General features: G+C 38.1%; 1 protein-coding gene across 1 annotated transcript in view; it reads left to right on the top strand.

Moving 5' to 3' along the window:
* The window catches only part of NAALADL2 (N-acetylated alpha-linked acidic dipeptidase like 2), a 470,164-nt gene that overhangs the window by 119,412 nt on the left and 326,023 nt on the right, over positions 1-24,729 (top strand). Inside the window, 1 exon segment of the mRNA XM_032698178.1 lies at positions 1,815-1,893. The gene's annotated coding sequence lies outside the window, so the exon portion shown is untranslated.

Raw genomic sequence — 24,729 nt, forward strand, 5'->3', positions numbered from 1 at the left:
ACGAGCATTATAGTCTCAAGGTGTTGATTTGCAGAGAAGTAGTACAATATTGTATTTATGACAGTCAAGGAAATGTGACTTTTGGAACTCAGTAAATCCATCATTACTTCATTTCGAATTTTTGTTGCTTTGCTGCAGTTCATTTTCAACTGTCTTTGTGAAAATGGGTCTGGGTCTTGGAAGGGCAAAACATGAATTTCCTTTAGGACTGGTATTTTTTTCTTAGTTTTAGTTGACTGTATAAAGCTCCGAGCATCCTGATCTAATGTTGATGTTATTCCTGCTTTAAATGAGGAGTTGGACCATCTGAATTCCTAGGCTTCTCCCAGCCCAAGTTACTTTAAGCACCTCTGACAGGGTTCAGATCTACAATGATAAAGGGGTTGTCTTCCTGTTGTTCCACCATTTTTATGAGCTGTGACTCTGCAAGGTTACCTTGAACACAATTACAACAGCAACTGAAGCATGAATAGTTAGATTACCATCAGTTGGCTTCTGGTTTTTTGTGTTTGTTTTGTTTTGTTTTTTTTTCCCAGATGGAAAATTCAGGAATATCTTTAAAAATCTTTCTTTTGTGGCTTTTATTTCACCCATTAATTCAAGATGAATTTGGTCAGACCTTTGAATGCATACCTAGGAAAAGGTGTAGAAGCCAGTTCATCTCTCACCCAAACCCTTTCCATCTCCCAACCACTCTTTCCCACCTTCTTACTTGCACAAGAGGAAGCCTGTTGCAACATGGGTGCTACAGCCCTTATGATGGATCAGTAAAATGTGTGTTAAAACCAGGTGTCTAGGAGATGGAAACTGCACTCCTGCTAGTTCAGTGCATTATTTGTTTATTTGGATTAGTGCTGGATGTGGTCCTACAAAAGGAGTGCTGGAGGAGCTCAGTGGGTTCTGCATTCTGGATGTTGAAAAGAAGTCAGGGAATCACAGAATCAGTTAGGTTGGAAAAGACTTTTGAGCTCATCAAGTCCATCCTATAACCAAACACCACCATGTGAACTAGGCCATGGCGCTGAGTGCCACATCCAATCTTTTCTTAAACAGTCACAACAGTCACAGTGCATTTCTCTATTTTTTTTTTTTTTTAAATATTACTTCTTTACTGCCCAAGTATGGTTGTGTTTACAGAAAGTTATGACAAACTTGATTACTGTGGATCCTTTCTTCCATTTCTTTTTTTAATAATTTATTCAGTGCAATAGTAGAAGCTTATTAGTGGAGTTATCTGTGGAATCTTTATAATAAGCTTTGATTGGTACTGAGTTTCGGTGATGTACACAGAGAATGCTTAAATGTGTGCTGAGCTACCTTGTTTTGCTTGGGGAATGAACACATTGGTACTTTCTGAATTTCATTAAAAGAAGAAGGGAGATTTATATGCATGATAATGAGATTGCTAGTGGGAAATAGATGAAAATTTGAAATTATCAGAATAATAATTTTTTTTTTTTTTTTTTGTAATAAGAACACTTCTAGTTTAGTGATGGATAACCAAGGCAATGGTTTATTCTACAGTGTTTTGTAGAAGAGCCACCACAAGTTCCCTGAATAGGAATCTGCTGCTTCATGGAGCAGACCTTGCTGGTTGCAAGGACATTGAATTTAACATTTTAGGCAGTCATTTTGCTTCTTTAAATAAGAAAAATACTTCATAAGGACCATCGTGTTTAAAAATATGTTCTATTTTGCTGCTGTGTCAGGAAAATGAGTCTTCTATTTATATTTACAAGTTATATAATTGAAAATGGTTAGTTTTCTGTTTCAGTGAGTTGTATTATAAAGTGTGATGTGTTGCTCTCTTGCAGAGAATTTGTGTAGAGGCCAGACTGAAAATATGCCTTCATGACAAAGTCTCTACAAAGCTGATCCCATCTTGGCTTTAAGGTAAATGTAAAAAAAAAAAAAAAAGTATCAAACACCTCTTCTGACTTTTCTTATCATAAATGTTATTGAGCTTGAAAGAAATGCGAGGATACTATGTTCTCAGAGCAAAGAAAGAAAGTATTTTAAGGAGTTAAGTTGCAAAACTTAAAATTTAGTCAAAATAAAGTGCAAGCACGAGCCAGAAATTTGGGTTAGGCTTCAGTAATTAAACAAAATGACAGTCAGTGGCATGAACACTTATGTGTCTTACACGCTGCCTTGGCAAGCATCTGGTTTTGTCTAAAAACTGAATATGCATATGAAGGAGAGATCATTCTAATTGAATGGAAAATATGAAATTACAAAGGCAACAAAGTATAAATAATTGAAAATCAGGTTGCAACTCAGCTTCTGTATGTTGAGAGCTCAGTTGCAAACAAAATTGCTAGAATGGGAATTCACAATTTTGTTCTTCTTGATTTTACTTTCATGGTACCATACTCTTGGTATAGAGAGCAAGGCAGTGAAAATGATGAAGGGGTAATTAAATAGCTGTAGGAAAGTAAGACCCAAACCAGAGACTAATTTTCAGCACTCTACAGCTTTCATTATATATGTATATGCTTTGATTTCTCATGTATATGGAAAAGGTATCCTCTAACACTGCATATTTTTAGTCTTTCTCCTCCAGAATTGTTTAACTTACTGTGTTTCATGTTAAGATGTGGCAAGCTGGTTTTGTTTGTGAAATCATTGCAGAAAAGAATTATTTTAATAATTTTGTGAACAGTTACAGTAATCCTTTATCATGGCCATACCCTGTTTGACTGTTTAGCATCTCTTGTTCGTTCAGTGAAATCACTCAGAACGGGTAATTTTCGGTGTTTGAAACTTTTTGGCTCCACTTACCCTGCTGTGTCTGTGGATGAAGGCACCAGTGAGATTTGTGCACTCAAAAAGTGTTATTTTCAAGCAAAGCTTTCTTCAAATTTAACCAATATTGTTAGACATAATAGGAACCATATGCTGCTTCATATCCCAGTGGTAGGGTTGTGATGCTGGCATGTGCCATAGAACCAAGTTCCAGGAGCACAATAATTTTGAAATATTCACTGTAAAAATATGTTCAGTTCTGTATTTGGTTTAAAGGCCCAGGATTTGCCCTTAAGCATTAAGTACTTCTAGAAGCAAATCAGATTCAACAGTTTTACTGTTAAAAGGAGACCAAAGTAAAGCTGTTTGTGATACTTCCAAGAGGAGCGCTCACAGCAACCCACAGCTGGAGAAGACTGTTGTTTTGTTTTATATTTTGTTCTGACACTGTATCGTGGTCTTGGTTGCATTCCCTTTAGGATGGGAATTATGGTCCTCTTCTAAGGACTTTTTGAGAATTGGAAGTTTTCAATGAGGACTGTGGAATTATTTAAGTAATCTGCTCTTCATATTTTACTGATCCGAACAGTATTTAAATGCACATGTTACTATAGCAAGACTCCAGACAAGTGGATATTAAAACTTAAAATGTGAGATACTTGGAAAACACCCAAGGACTTGCAGATCACCAGAATGTCTTACTCTTAGCAAATCCTGAACTTCTCTAAATTCCTGTCATGGTATTGATGCAGTGTAGAGATTGATCAGTATTGCATTTGTCTAATTAGCAAACAGGCATGAGTATACTTATTATACTAAAGTAATTATAAAATAAAATTTGAAGGAGAGGGCTACATAAAATCCTTGTGCTATATATTTTGGGTGCAAATTACAGAAATTTGTCTCTAAATGAGAAGAGAATCATCAAATTTGACCTGTGTGGACACAACCAGAGGAAAATTTTGTGAAACATGAGTCTGTAAAAATGCTTCTGTGCTACAAGGAGCAAGCAGTACTAGTCAGGATGTTTCCTTCTGTGCTGTAAAATCATCTCTATGATCTACTTTATTGACATCAGAGTTGTTTCTTTACATTGCATGTGCTTTGTACTTAGAGCAAAAGACTCTAGTCCTCAAGATTCTGGTGATGGAAAAGTTTTCATGGTTCTTGGAAAACTGCCCAACAGTTAACACTGTTGGAAAACATTTGCCCTGTTTATTTCTTCAATTTGTCTGAATCAGCTGGAAGCATTGAAAATAGCTCTTTTTTTCCTGCTTACCTGCACAACCTTATGCTATGACATTTCTGATCCTGGTGTAGTTTTTTTGACTGCTAGTTAATCACACCTGAGCTTCCACTTAAATATCAGTTTAAGCTCTTTTAGCCTTTTCTTTGTCCTTACATACATTCTTATGTTTTCCAGCCTTGTGAATGATCCTTATCCTAATAATCTCTAATCAAGGTCCTTCTCCACTGATGGTTAACAGACATGAAAACATGTTCATATGGTGGTCTCAAAAATAAAAAGAGACAGACAAATCAGCTTTTTTAATTGTATGTTTAAGTGAGACCTCTGGGAATCTTGGGTTTCCCTGTTGTAGAATTGCAGGGTTTGCAATATTTGGTGTTATTTTAGAGCTTTGAAATATGTTTTTCAATGTGTTAATATTTTTCTTCACTTGAGGAGTTCTATGAAACTTCAGTCTCATGAAAACTAGAGAGATAACAAGACTGAAATAGCAAGGATGTATTACAGGGTTGTTTGATGGCAGCATTAATGTGATACAAGAATGAACGTTGGCTGAAGGAGCCATATCTTCCCCTCTGTCCTCAGCCCCTTCCCCTTGGGTGCCATGTGAGGAGCTGGATGAGAGCTGCTCTGGCTGAAGTTAACCTGGGGCTGGGAGGGGGAGAATCTTCATCTTCACTTGCATTGCCCAGCTCCCTTTATGGCTGCAGGACTTCCCTGCTAGTACCTGCAAGTGGAAGTTACCTTGTGGCTTAAGCATGGGCAGCAAGGGAGACTTGTGCTCCAGGGCTGGGGAATTAGGGGCAGTGGATTGCCACCTCCAGTGGTTGAGGTACTGCTTTGTTTCCATGGAATAAGTTAAAGGTAACACATTTCTGCTTATGAGATCAGCTGCTTTTTATTTATCTTAACAAGGTTTAGAATAGCATTTCCTCATGTTGAATGCCATTCTTATGGAGTTAAAAAGCTGTCATCTCTTGCTTTATTTTTTACAAACTCAAAGGGCACTTTAGTACTGTCAGCGTGAGATCACCGCTGTCTAATAATAGATATTCCAGAAGATTTCCATTAATGTCAACTTTTAACAGAGCCCTGTTCCTATTAGAACTGCACCTTACAGTTATGCTGCATCTTTCACTACAAAACAATTATCTGAATTGTGTGAATTGGCTAAAATGTATTAGCTCTTAAAACTCAGAATGTTGCTTCTGCTGGGAAAGAAAGTCATCTTGTTTAACTTCCCCCTCCCCTTCCTACATCTCTGAGAGTGGGAGCCTGTGTGAGGGAGGAAAGAAAGGGAGCCTGATGGTGCTTAATGGCTGATGAATACAGCCAAGGATACAGGAATGGTTGCTTGGCAACGGGGGAGGATGGGCTGAGGTCCCTTGTCACTACATAGGAGTTGACATTGGCTCAACTCTTGAGCTCATGAAGGCTGACTTATGCAGTTTGCATACTTTATTCTCAATATGGGTTAGATTTGTATCTTACATGTTTTATCTCTATGTATTTCATACTTTTAAAAAGAAACACAAAAAGAATGGAAGCAAATCAAGCGTTTTAGTTAAAGGAAGAAAACATGTGCATCCTGTCCTGTGCAGGCTTTCAAGACTACAGCCATGTTTAGAGAGATTTACCTAAAATTTTGAGCTCTTAGACCTAGTTCCAGGTATAAAGTCATGTTTTCTTAGTCTGGGAGCCCTCTGAAAATTGTCATTACTGCTGAAAGACAGTGGGCTAGGGTTTGTGTTACAATTGCAGCCTCAAGAAGGTTGCCTTTTTTGTGGTTAAACACAGTTCTGAAGTGACAAATCTACTTACTGGTGAAATAATATCAGGCTGCTAACAAAGTGTGTGCAGTGAAGAGTGGGACAGACTTGACCTTGTACAAGTTGTTCTTAAACAATTCAAATGGATTTTGAACACAGGTGTCTGTATGAGCTGTAGCTCTATCTTTGTGCTGCAGTAGAGTTGTATGTAGGTTCTTCCTTAGGGAGATGATGGAGGGCCTGTGTTAGTTTGGTGTTCTCTAGTAGACCTTTATGGAAAAGTACATGGACATTACTACATGGAGGTTGCTATCATTAAGTGAATATTGATCCAGTAACATTTTTTCTTTTCTGTGGGCATAATTATTAAGTAGAAAGTTGCAGCTGGCTTGCACAGACCCAGGCTGTGCAGTCCAGCAGGCTGTGTATTTTGGATATTGCCAGAGGCAGTAATTTCCTTTGCCCTTTTAGCTCTCAAAAACAACTCTGGTGCCTAATGATAAGGTCAAAGCTATAGGAAACAGGTTGGGATCTTGTTTTGAACTGTTGGACAGGAGGTCTACGTAACCATTTTGTGCTCGTTTCTTCCACCAGGCAAAAATGAGGTTAATATGTGTACATCTGCAATTGTATAATCTTGGGAATTCTTAAAAGTGAAAAACCACACCTCTCTGTTGCTAGAAAGAGCAATTCTCATTTTCCAAATGCTTGCTTCCCTTTTTGATTGTTGAGTTCAATGCTTTTATTAAGGCTGAAACTTGACCTACTGTGAAATACTGAAACTTGACCTACTGACCAGCTGTCAAAATACAGAGTGTTTGTATGGAAATGTATTGATACAATTCGCAAAGAAATCCATTATGTTTTCTGGATGCTTTGTAATTATCAGACTTTGAATAATCTAGACATAAATCAGTGTTTTCATCTGCACAGTCTATTCACTCTCTCTGTCCCCATGCAAACACACAGAGGCCAGACAGTAGCAGCCAGCTGTGAGGAATTGCTTCCTTGTAACTGGAGATCCTCAGAAAATCAGGAGAAAGGTTTGAAATGTTTCAATTTGGATAGCCAAAGCCTCGAGGCAATTGTCATTAACAGAATGGTCTTTCTCCTTCATTCTTCCTGTTGTAAGCTGTAGCTTCTGACTTAACTATTTATCTTTTTAATGGTGTATACTTACATTACAAGACCTGAATTTGCTACAGGGTATTGAGAAATGTTTTGTAGCTCATAATGATTCATGGGAAAGTTTGGGTAAATTGCTCTCGACTGTGTTTCGTGGTAACTTGTATTCCTAAGGGCAACCTTGGTCTGTAGGCAAGATTGCTCTCCCATCATCTGTGCATGTAAGTGTCTGTGGGCAGAATTGTATTAACTCAGATGCAACTGCCATGATTGAAGGAACTGCAACTGCACTGATATTACAGAAACATGTTGGAAGTTGGGCTTTAATCTACTGTATCAATGAAGGAAAAGATTAAAATTTTAAGATTTATGAATCTCTATTCATGTCCAAGGTGTCCAGATTTTTGGCTGCATACTCCCCTGTAGTAGATTCTAAGACAGCAAAAGACCTTAAAAATAATTGTAATTGAACCAAGAAAATAAGTAGGGATCATTAATTTATTTTTTTTTATAAATTACAGTAGTTTCTCTGTGCAATGCAGTGCTGTTGAAAGAAACCTGACCAACCTCTGTAATGTTACCAGAAATGTTCTTTTATTTACAACTACACTAAATAATTTTAAACTTAAAATAATTGTTGTCCATCTTTTCAGGAATGTGAGTGGAATGTATGAAATACTTTCAGCATTCTTTTGGAACACCTGGTGGTGTCTTATGAACTTTCAGTGCTAATCTATTAAAATATTGGTTACACTGAAACATTGGTTAAGGAAACTTAAACTATGATGCTTTAAATCAGCCAATTTTGACATTTTCAACTTATTTTTGCAATAGTTTTTAATTTTCTTCTACTGCCTCATCCAGTAGTAATTTCTGTTGGGTTTTTGTGTTTCTTATGGAACTGAAACACAGGAAGTCGTGGAAGGATCAACCCAGAGCAGACAAGAGTTAAAAGATTTTATATTTTTTTTGTGCGTACCAAGAGCACTGTATGAAAGTGAGATTCTGATTCTTTTTCTTAATTATGGGCACAAAATTGACTTCTCATCCTTCATTTTGGCTTTTATGCTGTTTATTTGTGTTACATAATATACCATCTGAGACATGGAGACAATTTATTGATTAAAGCACATGAAACAAGTACATGGTGTGTAAGCAGGGGAAAAGGGTCACAGGTGAGTGATGCATTTTAGATCTCGTTTCCTCTGTTACTACTGTATTTTAAAAAAAAGTGAAATTATATTAAGCAGTGCAATAACTGCATACAAGTGAATACCAAGCCAACAGCTGTGTTTTGCAGGAGTACACCACTCTAACTGTAATTGGGAAAAATAAAACTTTATTGCAGAGTTGGGGAGAAATGTAAAACAGTGCTAATCTAAAAATAATTTGTCTTTTTTTCCTTTTTTTTCTTCTCAGTTGGGAAGAATAAGATTTTGCTGTCTTTACTCTCTCTGGAAAAATAGAGCTCCTTCTATTTTTTAGGAGTGCTGCGTAGCTGATTCAGAGATGGAAACAACAATGAAGAGTGTTATTCCATGCTGAAAAGCTTTTATGTAGGGAGTCACTTACAGTAAATAATTGAACTAACAACTAGTTTGGAAAAAAAGAACTTATTCAGTGTGAAGCACAACTCAGATGTGATGGTTGTGCCCTGCTGTCAGAGAAGATGTGAGGGACCAGAACCTTGGCCTCGGTTTGTGCAGTCCCAGTGCTGCATCATCCACCCATCTGATTTTGCAGAGTTGTTGTTAAAAACTAATGAAATGTGCTTTACTACAGACTAACGAGATGTGCTTTATCTGCAGAGGGTTGTAAGCAGATGTGATGTGAAGGGGTCTCGCTGGAGTGGAGGGGATGGCAAATTATGGGTGTGCTGAGCTTGGGGCTGGCTGTGTGCATGGGCACCATGGAGTCAGAGGGGCTGAGCTCACCCCACAGCCTGTCAGCAGCAAAGAAAGCTATCTTATTCCCATGGGCTGTGCTCCTTTCTGAGCTGATTAACATTTTTTTAACTAGCAGAAAACTGGGATGTGATAGGAAATAGTGGGTAGCTTTCTGCTGTGAAACTGTGGGATTAGTGAACTGAATGGTTTATCGCGGCTTCAGAAGACAACCACACCTGGCACAAGGAGGCAGCAAGTTTACTGGCTATAAAAGTAACTAATGGGTGTGGGAATATCAAGTTATAGGCTCTTCTTGTCAATATGCCCCCTCATTTGTCCATAGGTGTGTACGTATCAAAAGCATTTGTCAGGCTTCCTATGCAGAGACCCTCTGTTCAGCCTGGTTGATGATGTGACAAAGCAGTTTTGTTGCTTTGCTTGATTCAGGAGGGAGCTATTTGCCAGCTCGTAGCATTTGATGGGATGTATGGATTGCAACTCGTGGCATTGCATGAAATGATTGTCTTGCTGTTTGTGGCAGTCCCACAAAGTGAGGTAATTTGTTAGCACAGTTATTGCTTTTCTCTAACATCTACATACATATATATCTTTATATATGCATATATATATTTTACAGCTCTTCTGTTGTTGCAGTCTTTAATGATTGAAGACTCACACATAAGATTCTTCCTGGCTCTTCTACATTTGCTGGGGTAGAAGATACTTTAGCATTCAAGTCTTCAGTGGCTTGAAAATCTATATCCATATTAAATCACTGTATTTTATACAGTAAATGTGTTATGAAAGCTTACATATGTGCCTGGAATGCATGCTGACCTACTTAAACCACAGCCCTTCCCACTTGTGCTAGATGTATCTAGAGATGTGTGTTCATCTTGCCAAAATCCAAACAGGAGGTCACCCATTTTGGTGTTTTGAAGAGATGGTTTCTCTAAAAGAGAAGAGTAAGGATAAAATTGTGACAGTTTTTTTAAAGCTGATCAGTTTTAAATTTCCTGTATGAGATTTTTTGGCTCTGTGCTTCCTTATGTGGTCTTAGAATAGTAAGATTTGCTTCTTAGTTGTGCGAGATGGAGTTTAGTCTTAGTTAGCATTTATAGCATTAACTCTCTTGCCGACAAACATTTTTCATTCCCTCACTCTTTCACTCTCCTTTTTTTAATCTGTTTACTATTGTCATGCAGTTTTTCCTTTGCTTTCAATTATAACTACAAGATTCATCAAAAGTAGGGGTGGTAGAAATAAATCATGCAGAGATTTTTCAGTCAAACAAACAACATCTTTAAAAAGCACTCATTGAATTCCACTGCTTTTATAAATAGTCAAACAGGTCAAAAGGCAATGAAACGATTACTCTTGTTACTAGGTTCTGTATACACTGCTTTGCCAGGCCCAGATTATAAAGTATCATCTTCTATGCATCACACCTTTTTACTTGTTTGCATAATATAATTTCGTTTAATACCCAAAAGACCGAATTAGAAGGAAAAAAGGAGAAACTAATTCTTTTTTCTACCTTCTACAAACCAACTTCATAGCAATATGTCTGTAGCTTTGGTTTCTGCACTCATTCTTCAGCTGCTGAAGTCAGCTTGAGTTGTTACTTATTTTCTACAGACTTGTCTATCTTTTCATTAAATAGGAAGTCTAAAAACACTGGAAGCGAATCAGGAGGCCATTGGTGATTTTGCTTGCTAACTTTTTTTTTGAGGTTTGGTTGCTAAATCTCTGGGAGTGAAAACTGAGGAGCACCAACTGATTAGAAAATGGTATTTAGAGGAACTTCAGAAATGACGTTTTGACAAAGCACCTTTTTTTTCTGTGGAGGGAAAAATACCTCTGTGGGGCAAGCTGTCAAAGTGGTCTTGTTTCAGCCTCCTAAATCAGGACTTTGAAAGTGAAGAAGGAGAGATGTTGAGTTTTCTTATGGTCATAAAGGTAAAACAGGTCACAAATTGTGTTATATTTGTCAATCATGTTGGACAGATAAGTCTCAGAGAGACAGAACAATTACCCATAAATCAGGTATTGTGAAAATAATGTATTTTCACATACATTACAAAACAACAACAATTAATAAATCCTGCTTTCTTCTGCATACTAATAAGTTCCCTTGGCATGTGATTTTCTCACTCAGCAAGGGATTAGGGAGAGCTTGAACTACATGTCAGTCATTCTGCTGAATGTGCTTTTGAAAAAGAACAGTTTTGCTCCTCTGTGCAGTCATTCTTCAACAAAGTGGCCAAGGGGAAAAATACTTTCTGTTGGGTTTGGAAGACCTAAATCTTAGTTCTGTTCGGTCCACATCTATAAGTTGTAGGTCAGAGTGGTGTTTTGGAGCCTTTTCTGGTCTCTTCAGTAGTGAGCTGTGATGAGTGCTTAGAAATAAATGGGAATGAACACACTTGGTTTCCCACTAAGCTCCCAAGGGGTGATGTTTGCATCTGTATGAAGTTTTATACCACAACATCCTTGTAACTGATGAAAAACTGTTTAGTACAACAAGACTTGGAAATAAAACTCAGACGAGCCAGAGGAATGTGGGATGAACGTCTCATCCATGATGGAGTAAAGTCTTCTTGGGCTTTGCTGACTGCTCAGCACTGTCTGTGCAAGGTCTCTATTGCTGGCACTCAGTCACTGGTTTTTTTAGTGCATCATTTGCACAGACACTGAAAACTTATTTAATTGTGGGTTTGGGACTGGTTATCCTTGCTTTTGTATTTAATCCATTTTAATTGTGGAATAAAATATTTTTCCTTCCCCTCTCCTGTCTTAATTGAGGTTGTAGGCTGAAGAACTGCTTGTAATTTGGAGGGTAACCAAATAAGCCTGTGCCTTCTGCTGTACCATTTTCCATGGGAGAGATAAAATATCTGTGTTGCTCTTAAAAAAAACAAAAAAATAACCACCACTAACAAGAAAACCTGAGCACCAACAATATAAAAGCATGAACATCAGAATCTGTGCCTGTCTGGTTCAGTAAGGCAGACAGGACTGGCACTGTCCCTTTTCTCCCAGCATTCCTGCCATTGTTGAAGGTGAAATATTTGTTATTGTTTTCTTGTGAAAACTGTCAGCCTGTGATGCCAGACAGTAGTCACTACAAGAAAGTTTATGGGCTGGCTTTTTCCTCTGATACACTTTAAAACTCTTGGTTAACAATGAGCAAGTGTTCACAGAGCCTGGATCACAGAGTCATCCTAGCAATTGTGTAAAAGAAATCTGCATATTCCCAGTTCTTACATTTCAGTTCTAGATATGGTTTACGTTATCTGTGCAATTTCACATGTAATAAGTATACCTCCTTATTCACATTTTTTAAACATTGGAATTATATTCTTTAGGAAAAATCACTTTCTCCTTTTTTTCTGCTAGCAGAACAAAGCCACTGCATTTTCACCCTTGGGTCCTTCTGGAGAGAGTTAATGGATGATTAAGGATTCCTCCTTTGGAAAGCACTCCATTTAAATCATTGCACACAACTGAGCACAACAAACAGTTTTAGGAGAACATAAAAGCAAGAAAGCCATTTCTCACCATCAGTCATTGGTGGAAGAGGGAGTGTGAAAAATCTTGAGTTCTTGTCCTTTTTGTGCTATTTCCACTTTTAGGCTTCATTTCAAAGGAGGGAGTATTTTCGGTACTATCACTCTCATCTCTTGAATTGTTAAAAATATTTAAGAGTTAACAGAAGGTGATGTGAGAAGATGCTAGAACTTAAACTACAAAATTCTTCTGTAGGTGCTAAAAGCCTAAAATCAGACTCTTACTCCTGAAGGAAAGTGCTGGTTCTCAGTAGCTAAGGAGAACAGTTATTTTCGTTGCCTTAGACTTCTGTCTTCTTTGGAATTAGCTCTCTTTGTGGAGGGAAGGGGCAGGGCTGGGTTGGGCATCTCAGAGAATACAGTTTTGAGGGTAAAAATTAACCATCATGATTTCTCCCATGCATTATTATAACTAAAATCATCTAGGGCATTTAAGGATTTCTCTTTCGAGATGGTTAGCTTGTGTTTGTTTCTTTCTCATCAGGTAATTATCAAATATATTTTGATTTATGCTGCAAAACTTCATTGATTAAACTTTTTTTTCTTAATTATGTTTTTTAAAAATAAAGCAACTCAAGTTAGTTTGAATATAGAAACTCAGCACTAAATCTTTTACTTCCCCAGGTTTGAGGGTTAAGGAAGAGTTTCTGTATATGCTCTTCCATTGTCCCCAGGTGGGATAGGGCAACCTAAATGTTGTTCCCAAATCAAATTAGTAGTGAATGGTCCACTTCCTGTTGTGGCTTTGAGAGCTGAGATAAGGAAAGATCAGTGGCTAAATATTTTTCCTTCTCCAGCCTTAGCTGCATTTCATCAGCTTTGAGCTTCAGGAAGATCACACAGGTCTCTTTTCTTATTAGGGACCTGGTTTAAAAGCAGGAATAGATATAGTCAGATCCTTTAATTAAGGCTTAATATCTGCTCTTGCATACTTGTCCCATTAACTGGATGCTTTCAGGAAAGAGAACTTTGGTTTGTCACTCTCGAAGTAATCACAAAGCCAGCAAAGTTCTTATTTATGCATTTGTCTGCACTCAAAAATAACTTCTTTTAGTCTCTGTCCTTAAGTAGGGGAAGCTGCATTGGAACTGAGCTGAAAAGGACCTCCACCCACTAAATGAATGTCTCAGTCAAATATTTCACTGGTACTTTCAAGTGAAAACTCAGTGAGTTAATTCAAGTAGATGTTCAGCGTTGGAACTGGGAGTCGCAGAAGCAGCTGGGGAGATTCCCCAGGTGTCTGCTGGAGTCTCTCCTCTTGCACTGGCTCTGAGCTGGCCGAGGGCAGCTCCAGTTCATTGACAGTAAATTGGTATTCCAGGATGGATGGGTCTGGTGAATTGTAGGAACCACTGACTGCAAATTTTGGCTCATGAGATGAGATTGAGGATTATGGGGGAAAATGTAGCAGCAGTTTACCTAAACTAAGAGGAATAAAATAATAAAAGGCCTAATTTCAAACCTTAGTTCATTTTTCTACTTTCTTTTGTGGTAAAGAGCCTTTTCTGGCTGTGGAACAGTCAGTTTAACCCGAATAATTCAACAATCAGGCAAGAATAAAGCATGATCATTTTGTAAACCCCTTCATTTCCGTGAATCAAGTGAGAAGTTTTCTTGAAATTCACTGGTTCAGATGGTTCATACTTGGGGGATGACTGATTTACCTTCTATAGCAAAACTCAGGACGTAAGTATTTCTGCATACTTCTGCCTATGTGAGGAGTGTTACTGTCTGAGGGGGATATTCTTATTACTAAATGAGACTTTCGTTTGAATTGGCATAGTTCATTTCAGAAATTTTATTTTAAAGGTACACTTTACCTAGCCTGAATTATCTTGAAAAACTTACCTTCCATGTTTTTGTCCTCTGTGTTTCTGTTTCTGTACTTAAAAAAAAAGGGGGGGGGGGGGAAGAAAAAAACAATACAGTTTAGTTTTAAAAATAGACTTCATTGCTTCTGGATTAAAACAATTTCTAACACTATTGATTAGACCCTTTTGAGTGTAATCCAGATGGAGATTATCATGGTGAGAGCTAATTACCTCTTTTAAATTGCAGTTGTTTGTTCCTTTAAAATAGTGCTGTGTCTTCTCTTTGATTTTTGTCACTGGCAGTTGCAAATGTAAATGTTAAAATAAAACTAACTTTGAAGGCAGAGAGACAGCTGTACTTGTTCAACAAATTGATCACAAATGTATCAGACACCTGTTATTTGATTTACGTGGCAGAAAGAGCAAATATTTTCTTGGAACTCAGGTGGGAGTGTGGCTGGATAAGATAATCTCCTTGTGCTGGAGAGGGAGGGTAAGAGAAGCAAAACAAATTTTTGTTTTGTTTAGAAGCCCTTTTTTGTAATGCAGTCAAAACAATATCGAAATTGCTGCTGTTTAAGTAAAGCATTTTCCTTGGGGGGAATCCTTGGGAAAGGCAGGGGAAAGGTAGGTTGGGTTTTTAGGTTTTCGGTACTTTGCAAAGATTTTGCCAAGGGGCACCGCATGGGCAGAGATCATTGTGGAGAACTGCGAAGTTCCCATGCCAGAGACTGGCTTGATAGTTATCATTTAGTTTTCCTACCGAATGCAAATTCAGAGGTTCTTTAAAAGCAGCTGCAAACTTTCTGCGGGGCTTTGGCATTTTGTCCAAAACACCTGCCACGAAACAGAGATAGGCTTTATCTCGCTGTCTGTGTGAAAGTGAAAGGAAAGGGTGGGGAGCGAAGGAGCAGGAGAGTCCAAGAGGAGACAAAGCAGCCTTGCCCGAAGCACATGTTAATCAAAGGAGATCAAAGGATATGATGTCAGTTTATAGAGAAACAGGTCAGGCAAGCCCAGGTAGCTCAGGAAGCAGGGTACTAATTATTCACAGAAGAAAGTCAGGTATACAGTTACCGCGCTACAGCTTAAAGTCAGGAGGTCAAAACTTGCACAGAAACCAAGTCCACTTGCTAAAACAGCTTGACTCCTTTCAGGGGAGTTTATAAGTTTCTGAAATGGGAGAGAATGATCCTAGTGCACCGAGTCCAGCCCAGCAAGGTAAGAGGTTTGGGGCATCGTTTGTCTCTGCGTGTGCGAGCTCGTTCCGCTGTTGGCTGTGGCAGCCGGAGCTGCGTGTCCACACGAGGGGATGTGTTTTTGCATGTGTTTGGGGAAAGGAGGAAATCCACATCACTCATCTCTGCAATATCTTGTTAAAAAAAACAAAACAAAACAACCAGGGCATGAATTTAGAAGGGTAAGGGAAGGTCTGGAAGCCTTTGGCACTCTATTGTCAACAAAGGTTGCTTTAAACTTAAGGTGATCTGTGGATGTTGAGGTTTCTGTTCTGTAGCTTAGTTTAATCTCCTGCAAATGTTTTTTTGGGTAGGAAGTGCTCTGCACAACTGTTTTGCTCAAATTTCACACCTGTTGCATGTGAGCAGGGCATGGCAGATGCATGAAGATGAAGGATTTTCATTCCATTTAGCATTCTTGGCTTATTCCACGTTGTTGCTTTTATGTTTTTTTCCTTCTATGGTCTGTGCTAAGGTAACATCAACACATGCATGCAAAGTAGCCCTTACAGGCACTTGTGTGACTAACTGTAAGAACAGAGAATTCTGTCCTAGGTATTTTAAATTTTCAGTAGAAGCCTGAACACAACACATTATAAATCTTGCTTAGTCCTTCTTTTGTAAAATTAATGTCAGTTTTTTTTCTTTCAGAAAGAATGTTTTCCCAGTAGTCCTTTTTTTCTTTCAACAGGCTGTTTTAAAATCCTAGAAAAGATTATCTTCCCAAAGAATTATTCCGTTATTTTACCTTACCATTCAGTGGGTTTTTTCCCCTGACATTCAACCCATGCTTTTCTATTGCTTGACTTTACCAGTTTCTTCCTGGCCTTTTTCTCATGGTTTATCCCTTATTTTGTGTTTTGCAAGAATCCTCAAACTATTGTACAATTTGCAAATGGTTTTCCAAGAGCTGAAATAGTAACTTTCTGGTCTGCCACAAGCTGTGTTACTATTTTCCCCTTGCAGTTATTCTTTATATTCAGGCAAGCATGTTGTACTCGGGTTCAAATGTGTATCTCAGAGCTATATTAATTGGGAATAACTTCCTTAATGCCAGGGCAGGTTTTATTTCCAAAGAACTTCTATTCCACTTCTTTTTTTTTGCTCTCTGTTAATAATTATGTAGATACTATACAGAAAACATACAGTGGCAAGTTCAGTTTTGATCTAGATTTTAATATTGAAAAAAGCAGCAGGAATATTCAGTAGTGTACAGGTATAAACACAATTTCAGGCATGGTAATGAAAGAATTGGCATTGTTTCTTTCTCTCTTTCTTCATTCAGGACTTGACTGAGGTTACAGGGGTTTGCTGTTCAGAAAGTTATCCAGTCTAACTCAGGTCTTAGCTTTCGTGCTGTAAGTGAGGATCTATTTCACTGCTGCTGATATAGTCATATGAATGAAGCTGATGGAAAATATATTCTAGCACACTGTATTTTATACAGGTCTTTTGGGAACTATGATTGTGATTCTGGCTTAAGTCATGCCTTTTCTCCGTGAGTGTAAGTGAACTTTGTCAAATGAATCGCTCTTGATTTGCACTAGTGGAAATGGGACAAGAATTAGAGCTGTACAGTAACACTGTTTTTAAAATAAAAATATTCTCTGTGTGCATACATGCAAACACACATATACACCTTCAGTTTAATGTTTTTTAGTTGCTATCAATCTGATGTACTGGGTTATTTCCATGTGTGCTTGTTTTTGAAATTGTCCCAAATAACTGGTGAATCAACTGGTATTTTTTAGAGCAAAGAATGGTGGAAAAATTAACATTACTCAAGATACCCATCAGAACCACTGCTAGTGAGACAACTTGCATTTCTTTTCATGTTATTTATTTTTAGAGAACTTTGACCTTGTATGAATTACTAAAGGTGCCAGATTGACAGCCCTGGAGGCTGGCTTCACTTATTCATTAACAGAAGAGATATGGCCAGGGCAGCAGGTGCACAAACCTACTTGCTGTGCTACACCCATGGCTTCGGTTCTGTTGTGAAAAAAAACCTTTTTGAGGATCCAGGGTTTTCAGTCCTGTTCACTCCTTGCCTTTCCCTGCAGCATTTTCTTCTAAGGGCACAGCATAATGGTGTTGTGATGATTAGGTCTGAGCACTAAAGACTGGCAGAGCCCTTTATTTGATTTCACGTCAGATGGGGAAGGAGGCTCGGGGCTTACATAAGTCAGTAATTCTTGCCATCTGGTCAATCAGTAAATATAAGGTCACTCTGCCGTCACAGCATTTTTGTTTTGCACCAAGTACAGTAAGCTCAGAGAATAAATTAACTCTTAGTTCCTTTCCGTTGTTTATTTTGCCACTTCTGGAAATGGTTCAGAGCTCGGTTTCTGCGGGGCTGCAGCCTGGGTGTGACAACTGAAAAGAGCAAAGCTCTGAACAATAGGGCTTTGACTGCCGGCCATAAATTGATTCCTTGTTAAGGCGAGCACACTGAGAGCCCTTCAAAAATGCAGTGAAACTAACTGAGAATATCTTGTATTTTTATGGAGGTGGATTTTTGTTGTTGTTTGTTTGTTTTGTCATTGTTGGGGTTTTTGCCTTTAGAAGCAAGATCCGTTCCTTCACACGAGTTGTTTTCAGTCTTCCCATGAATGAAGTACTGTTTACTGGAGAATGCGACAATATAAGCCCCACAAGATGCAATCACTGTAAATTTTAATTTTATTACGTTGTTCATGAGTTGTAATTGATTTTACACTGAATTGTGTTGCTAGATGATCATAGTAGGTTTGCTCACTTGCTAAGTCTGTGCAATCCATGCTTGCCTCTCTGGCCCACAGAGGAGAGAGATAAAGTGACAAGTTCAAGGTAAAGCAGCTTGTTCCTTTGGTTTTCGAGAGGCACAAGTAAGGGAGCAAGAATAAGAGGAGTCATATGAGCATTATTAATATACCATCCTGAAAAACTTGATTTTTTCAGGGGTCCCTGATGTTTATTAGCATATTTTAAGCATTTTTATAACTGGTTTCATTATATATATCTTTAATATAAATAACTGTATTATTTCTTAAAATAGTTTCCAGCAAGTTCAGATTCCATCTGTAATTAATCTGGGCTTTGGATCATCTTGGAAATGTGTGTTCCTTAGGGTTTGTTGTGTTCTGATGTTGATTTTTAGATCAATATATATGTAGTCTCATGAAATATTTACAGACCGGGTCTAAAAGAAGCAACTACTGCTTTTTGCTGAGAAAGGTGATAGGAAAATATCAAGAGCCTACATAAAGAACAATGCATGCTTGCATGGGCCAGTGGGAATTAAGAAGGGAATGTCCCAGACAGCAAATTTTAGTGTCAAACTTCCTTTTCTTGATGGAGGGCTTTTTGGCCACCAGCCCTGCCCAGCTCGCTCTGTGATACGAAGTTTTCTTTCAGATTTGTGGTTTTGAGCAGGGCTCTGAATAATGCTAATGAATGCTGTAATCAGCTGCAGTTATTAGCTGTGGGGTTCTATGACAAAAAGTGGTCATTCTGAAGGTCCATTGTAAAAGTGCTTCCTGCCCCCGTGGCGTTCGCTGACCCCGGTCCTGCCAGTCGAGGGGCTCTTTGCTCTCTGGACAGTTTTTCACAGAACATCGTTGGGTCCCTTTTTGTCTCTTTTTGAATGATAATAGCGAGGGTTTCCTGTGACAGCATTTCTTGCACAGCTTGGCTCTATTCCCCAGCCAGGTACAGTAACAATGGGTAATTTAAAATAATTCATTTTATTGCCGCCTCCTGTAGATTTTTGACTTTCATTTCAAAGTGGTGAATCTGGAGAGCTGGAGAAGTATGTTCTGATCACTATCGTGGTGCTGTGAAAAATACAAGATTTAAATAGTCCCGCAGAGCCATCAGCAGCTGGAATAGCACAGAGCACTCTTTTGACTTCAGCTGAAGTCATTCTAACATTTTCTGGGTGATGTTAACTCTTTTATCACAGGAATGCTTGGGTTTTTTTAGTTTTCATTTCCCAGTTTCTATGTGCTCATGAATCAGGATTTGGGATTTCAGTTCTACAGAAATATCCTCACTAATATAAGTGTATTGAAACTGAGAAAACTGAATAAGTTGAAGCATGATAAGAGTGAATCTGTCTCCAGTGGTGAGAATCGACTGCAAAACTGGATATCAACCCCAAGACTTTCAGCTCCCAATCTGCTTCATATTATTGTTGTTTTGCTGTTATAATCCTTTCCAGTTCTTAAAGGTATGTTGCAGATGATTGCATCCTAATATGTGTGCCTGAAAATGAAACAAGATAGCAACATCTTGCTGCAATAAATAGAATTGAAATTGAAAATGTAGTAGATGTACAGTAAAAGGATGATGTTTGCAAAGTGTCTGAAAACTTTTTGTCATATTCTTGATCATAAAGCTACTTTAAGCTTTGAAATTCTACCAAATATAGAAATAAGCTCTTGTCAGCAGTAGGTCTGTCAGATTCAGTGTTTGCCACTTAGGGAAGGGATCCAAGGGAAGTTGTTGGTTTTTCCCCCAATACATCATTCCTCAGCGTGTGTGGTAAGAGTTGTGTTTATTTTGGCTGCTCCTGTACCTCTTTTTCTGAAAGTAAGTCACTTACTGGAGAAAAGTAAAGAGCGGAGATTGACATGGAGGGAATGTCAGTGTGGACTGAGCAGTTCAAGAAAAGGAAACCAAGTTTTATGTAAACTTCTGCAGATATGAACTAGTTCATAAACTAAAGAATGCTCTGCATTCACAGCAGGTCCTGACAAGGTCTCTTTTTCCTCCTCTTTCAAGTCCTGGAAGTTTTCTGGAAGTGGCTGGAAATTTTTCCATCTCTATACAGGGATTTCATTCCATAGTCCTGGCGATGGGGAGGGGGTTTATTTTATTTGTCCTTTTCCTTTTCTTGAAAAACATCATCTCCACTGATCACCACCACTAATGAGGTGAGACAATCCTGGAACAGTATCCTAAATTGCATCCTGTCTTGCAGTGACTTGTTGAGATGTATATTATAAAGACAAGCAGTGTTGGTTTTGTTACAATAGCATTCTGATCCGGTATTTAGAATTTTTTTCTTCAGATGGTTTTCTTGTTAGGTAGTTTGTTTGGTTGATTTGGGTTTTATTTTCCCCCCAAGGCCTGGTCTCTTAATTAGTCCCTTCATAGTTATGATATTCTTAATATTGCATTAAGTTGATGGACATTGCCTGGCTGTAATATAGTAATGTGATATTGTAAATATGGTATCTTTAGGTAATGATGAAACTGTAGGATAAAGTAGGCTTTAGAGGAAGAATTATTACTTTTCAGTGATCTTACATAGGTATTTTTTGCTTTAGGGTTATTTTTTCTACGCCATTGTCATTGTTAGATTTTAAGCCATCAATTACTTAGGACATCTAGGTAAAATAAAACAATTACTGGCACAATAGCTGTGCAATAAAGTTCCCCTGTGTAGTTTATGTAGTGAATTTTGAAAAATTTGAAACAGGTCATTGTAGATTTGTTCCAAATCTGAAGACTTGGTTTTTTTAGTTCTCCTGCCATTCCTAGTGGCTCAGGGTGACTGTGCATTTCCAGATTATCATAATATATGTTTTGTTATGTATTCTATATCCTGAGGTGTCTGAAGCAACGCTATAATAGCAGAAGGAAATTTTGGTGAACACATGAGTAATTTTCCATCTCACTTACTTCTAATTTTAAGGCCAAGCAGGCTGTTTTGAGGAGAAGGTGGACTGCTTGAGTTTACCCTTCTGAAACTATTTATGAGTTGTTAAATTAGAAACAATTTGTGAAGGCCCTCAGAAGGACCATGATAGACACAAAAAATGTTTTGTATCACATCATTTAGACGTCTTGAAAGAGGTAAAGTGCATGGTGGCAAGACTATTGTGCTCTCTTAGTGATGTTGCTTTTGTCATACAGGTTTCAGCAGTTATTGCATATGTCTATAGTCATGAAAATTAAAAGAAGTTAAAATTTAGCATATGTAAAAAAAACCAACTTGGGGATTTTGGCAAATTTAGCCTTGTTTACTAAAGATACGAGACTTAAGCTATCTCAGATGACATTGAGTATGTTCAGTAAAATCTCAGATATTTCAGATGTTCTTCTGGAAGCATAATTTTCCAGAAGATTTTATTGGTGCTCACTTGATTTATGCAGCATAGTAATTGTACTTGAAAATATGTCCAGGTATAGGGGCTTGGAAAAAGCAAACAAATCTAATTATCTTCAATTACTTCAGATCTTCATATCCCAAGATAAATTTTGAATTGCACAGAAGGCTGTGCAACCTTTACAGAACAAAATCCTGCCTAGTTTGCTAAAGAAGCACATGTTTGACAGAAATACTGTGATTTCATTCTGTTATGCTATTTTCTAGCTCTCATTATTTCAGAGAAAAAAACTCCAGAACTCTGTGAGGAGTTCAGCTGTATTTAATGTCTGTATCGTAGTTCTGACAACTTTTAGCAGTCTCATGGTTGTGGAATATATAGAATTGGGAACAATAACTGCAAAACTGTTTATTTTGCATTTAGTCAGCAACCAGAGCAAGAAAGGTTGACTTTGTTTACATCAGACAAGTAGCTAGGAACCACTGGAAACCAATGGTGAGCTTCAAGATTTGTCATCTTCTTCCCCGTCAGGAAAGATGTGCATTCTCTGTGTAGTAGTGCTGGGGCTTTTCACTCAATTTTTAAAATTTTTTGGGTTTTTTTAGAGTCCACTGTCATGTTTCAGCTGGTGCAGAGCCACAGGGTACCTTTGGGCCTGCCTAGTACAAAGGGTCAGCTCTCACAGAGTGTTGCTGCAGCTGCTTCTGCCTTTTTCTAGTTTCGTGTTTCTGGTTATATTTTGGTCATATCCTGAAGCTCTTCTTAGCATTCAGGAGGATAAAAAGCATAGGCTAAAGTTAACTAAATCCATCCCTGTAGAAACAGTTATAGAAAGTGGAGCTGAGGTTTTTAGCCTGAATCTTACTGTGAATCCATAGTAATGGTACAGTTTCATAACAGCTGGCTTTGTCAATTTGTATATACATTCATCTTTTTCTTCAAATAGTGCTTGTATAAAAGTGGCATTTCTGCTGTCTGTGTAAGCTCAGATTTTCTGTGCCTTCATAACACAATTAAGTTTACCACATTTTATTCCTGCTAGCATTGCAAAGAGGGGCTGAGTCAGACTGTGTTTGTTCTTGTGCTTTGTCAGCAGAAATGTTTACCAACTTTCTACTTTTATTTTATTTGTGAAAATGCAGTGAAAGTAGTGGGGCTGCACTGGTATCAAGAGGGTTTAATTTGGTTTGTGTATTAGCATTGATTGGGACATGAGCAAGAAATAATCTAGTTACACTTCCACTGCCCAAGGATGAGTTTTTAGGGATAACAGGAAACAAATATACAACTTTTCACTTCTAAACTGAGTGTAGTTGACCTGAAAGTCTGAGAGTTGCAGTAAACCCAAGTGATGGCAATGATGGTTGTGCAGCAGGATTGTTGTTTCTCCCCTTACAGAGGGGATGTGTAATTGTCCTTGATCAACCGTGCTCTCCCCGTGTTTGCTCTCAAGTGTGCCTTGGGTGAAAGACAGTGTAGATGGACTGTTTGGGTTATAAATATAAAGCCATTCCAAATATACCAGTAAATTAAATTTCAGATACCCCATCACTTCAGCTCCTGGCAGCATTGGAGACTCTACCTGACACACCCTCCCTGGGATGCTGCCTCCCTGTAACAAAGGCACTGCAAGCTCCAAGGGATTGTAAATTCAGTTTTCTGTTAGTTCATGGGCATTCTGGCCATCTCTCTGTAAATTGTAACATTGTAACTGCTTAACTAGCAGATAATTATATAAACCCATGTCCTCTGCACACCTAAACAACAAAATGTTTATAACTGTTCCTTTGCTGATATAGAGAATTTTTTCAAGTTACTGTTTCTACACTTACCACATTACATGTAAAAACCATAAAATCCTGTATATTATCCATAAACATAATAACAAATGCGATACTACATAACTTAGACTTAGTCAATAATTCTAGGCTTAGCCTGAGGGGTTGAAGAGAAAATTATTTCTGTTACAAATTTTAATTATGCCATAAACTTTGGGAAATAGCTATTGATCTTCAGCATTTGGCATCAGAAACATCGCCTGCTTTTTTTGGTTACTTATTTTGTCAGTAACATTGTCATATAGGATAAAAATAAAAAATGTCACAGGAGATGAAGATGTACCATATGCAAATGAGAATATTTTGGTTTGTTTATGTACTAAAAATATTTTATTACTGAAGAGTTTTTTGTTTCTTACCAGATTCTTTTAGCTATCTCCAGAGAAATTTGCATTTGAGATGCAAGAAAGCAAATTCTAATTCTATCAAAGACCCTTTCTCACCATGGGATGCTGTAATGTGTACAGTGTGTTTCTTGTCTTAGAGGTACATTTAAAATCAGAATTCAATTAAATCCTCTGTTGTGGAAAAATTATAATTTCAAGGGCCAGATGAGACAAAGGCTGGAACCTCATTTCTGTATTTTTTTCCCTTAAACTAGAGCTGTTAGACAATGGTTGTTAGTGTAAGAAATTTAAGTCTGGCTTAAAATAGTAACTTTGAAATTCTGATCAGCGATTCCTCAGCATGGTGAGCTCTTACTCAGATGTCACAAGGTAGAAGGAAAAGCTTTTTAACAGGTTTGAATTTCAGAGCAGCATGTAATGAGGGCAGCATTGGAAATGCAGACCACCTTTCTAATCGTCATAAGGCCCAAAGCCAAATGTGTTGTTTCATGGCATGTCTGCTTATGGTTCATGAGGTTTGACTGTAGGTGAAAACTGAGGTGATCCCCAAAACAGTCATTTTGGATGCATGGAAATACAGGCTATTCTCTTGGTAAAACTTGAGGATGGGTGTCCTTGTAGGCAGAGTTGGATAAAACTCCCTTTCTTTTCCCACATCCAAAATGGTCTTTGAGGAGGCACTGCTTGGCACCCTCCTTTTGAGGTAAATGAAGATGGTCTTCCCTATCTAGGAGAACTGGAGCTACATAGAGAAAAATGGGATGTAGAGCTCCAAAGAACTGTCCCTTGGAAGGACAATTGAGGGCAACTCACTGTGATGACAAAGATAACTGAGACTGAGTCCTTAGTAGGTGCCTGTGGGACCAAAAGCACTTGCTTTCTCTCCAAATGTGTAGAGCAGGGAGGTGATTAGTGTGGCCCTGAGGATGAGACAAATGAGTGATCTTTATTTGCTTGAATGCAGATAGAGTGAACCAAATCTTGTGCCAAGCACTATGTTGGTGCATCAGTATTAAAAGGAAGGATGTTTTCAAAGCTGTAGTCTGGGGATAGGCTG

The sequence above is a fragment of the Chiroxiphia lanceolata genome, chromosome 10 (genome assembly GCF_009829145.1).
Source record: "Chiroxiphia lanceolata isolate bChiLan1 chromosome 10, bChiLan1.pri, whole genome shotgun sequence".
In the NCBI taxonomy this organism is placed as follows: domain Eukaryota; kingdom Metazoa; phylum Chordata; class Aves; order Passeriformes; family Pipridae; genus Chiroxiphia; species Chiroxiphia lanceolata.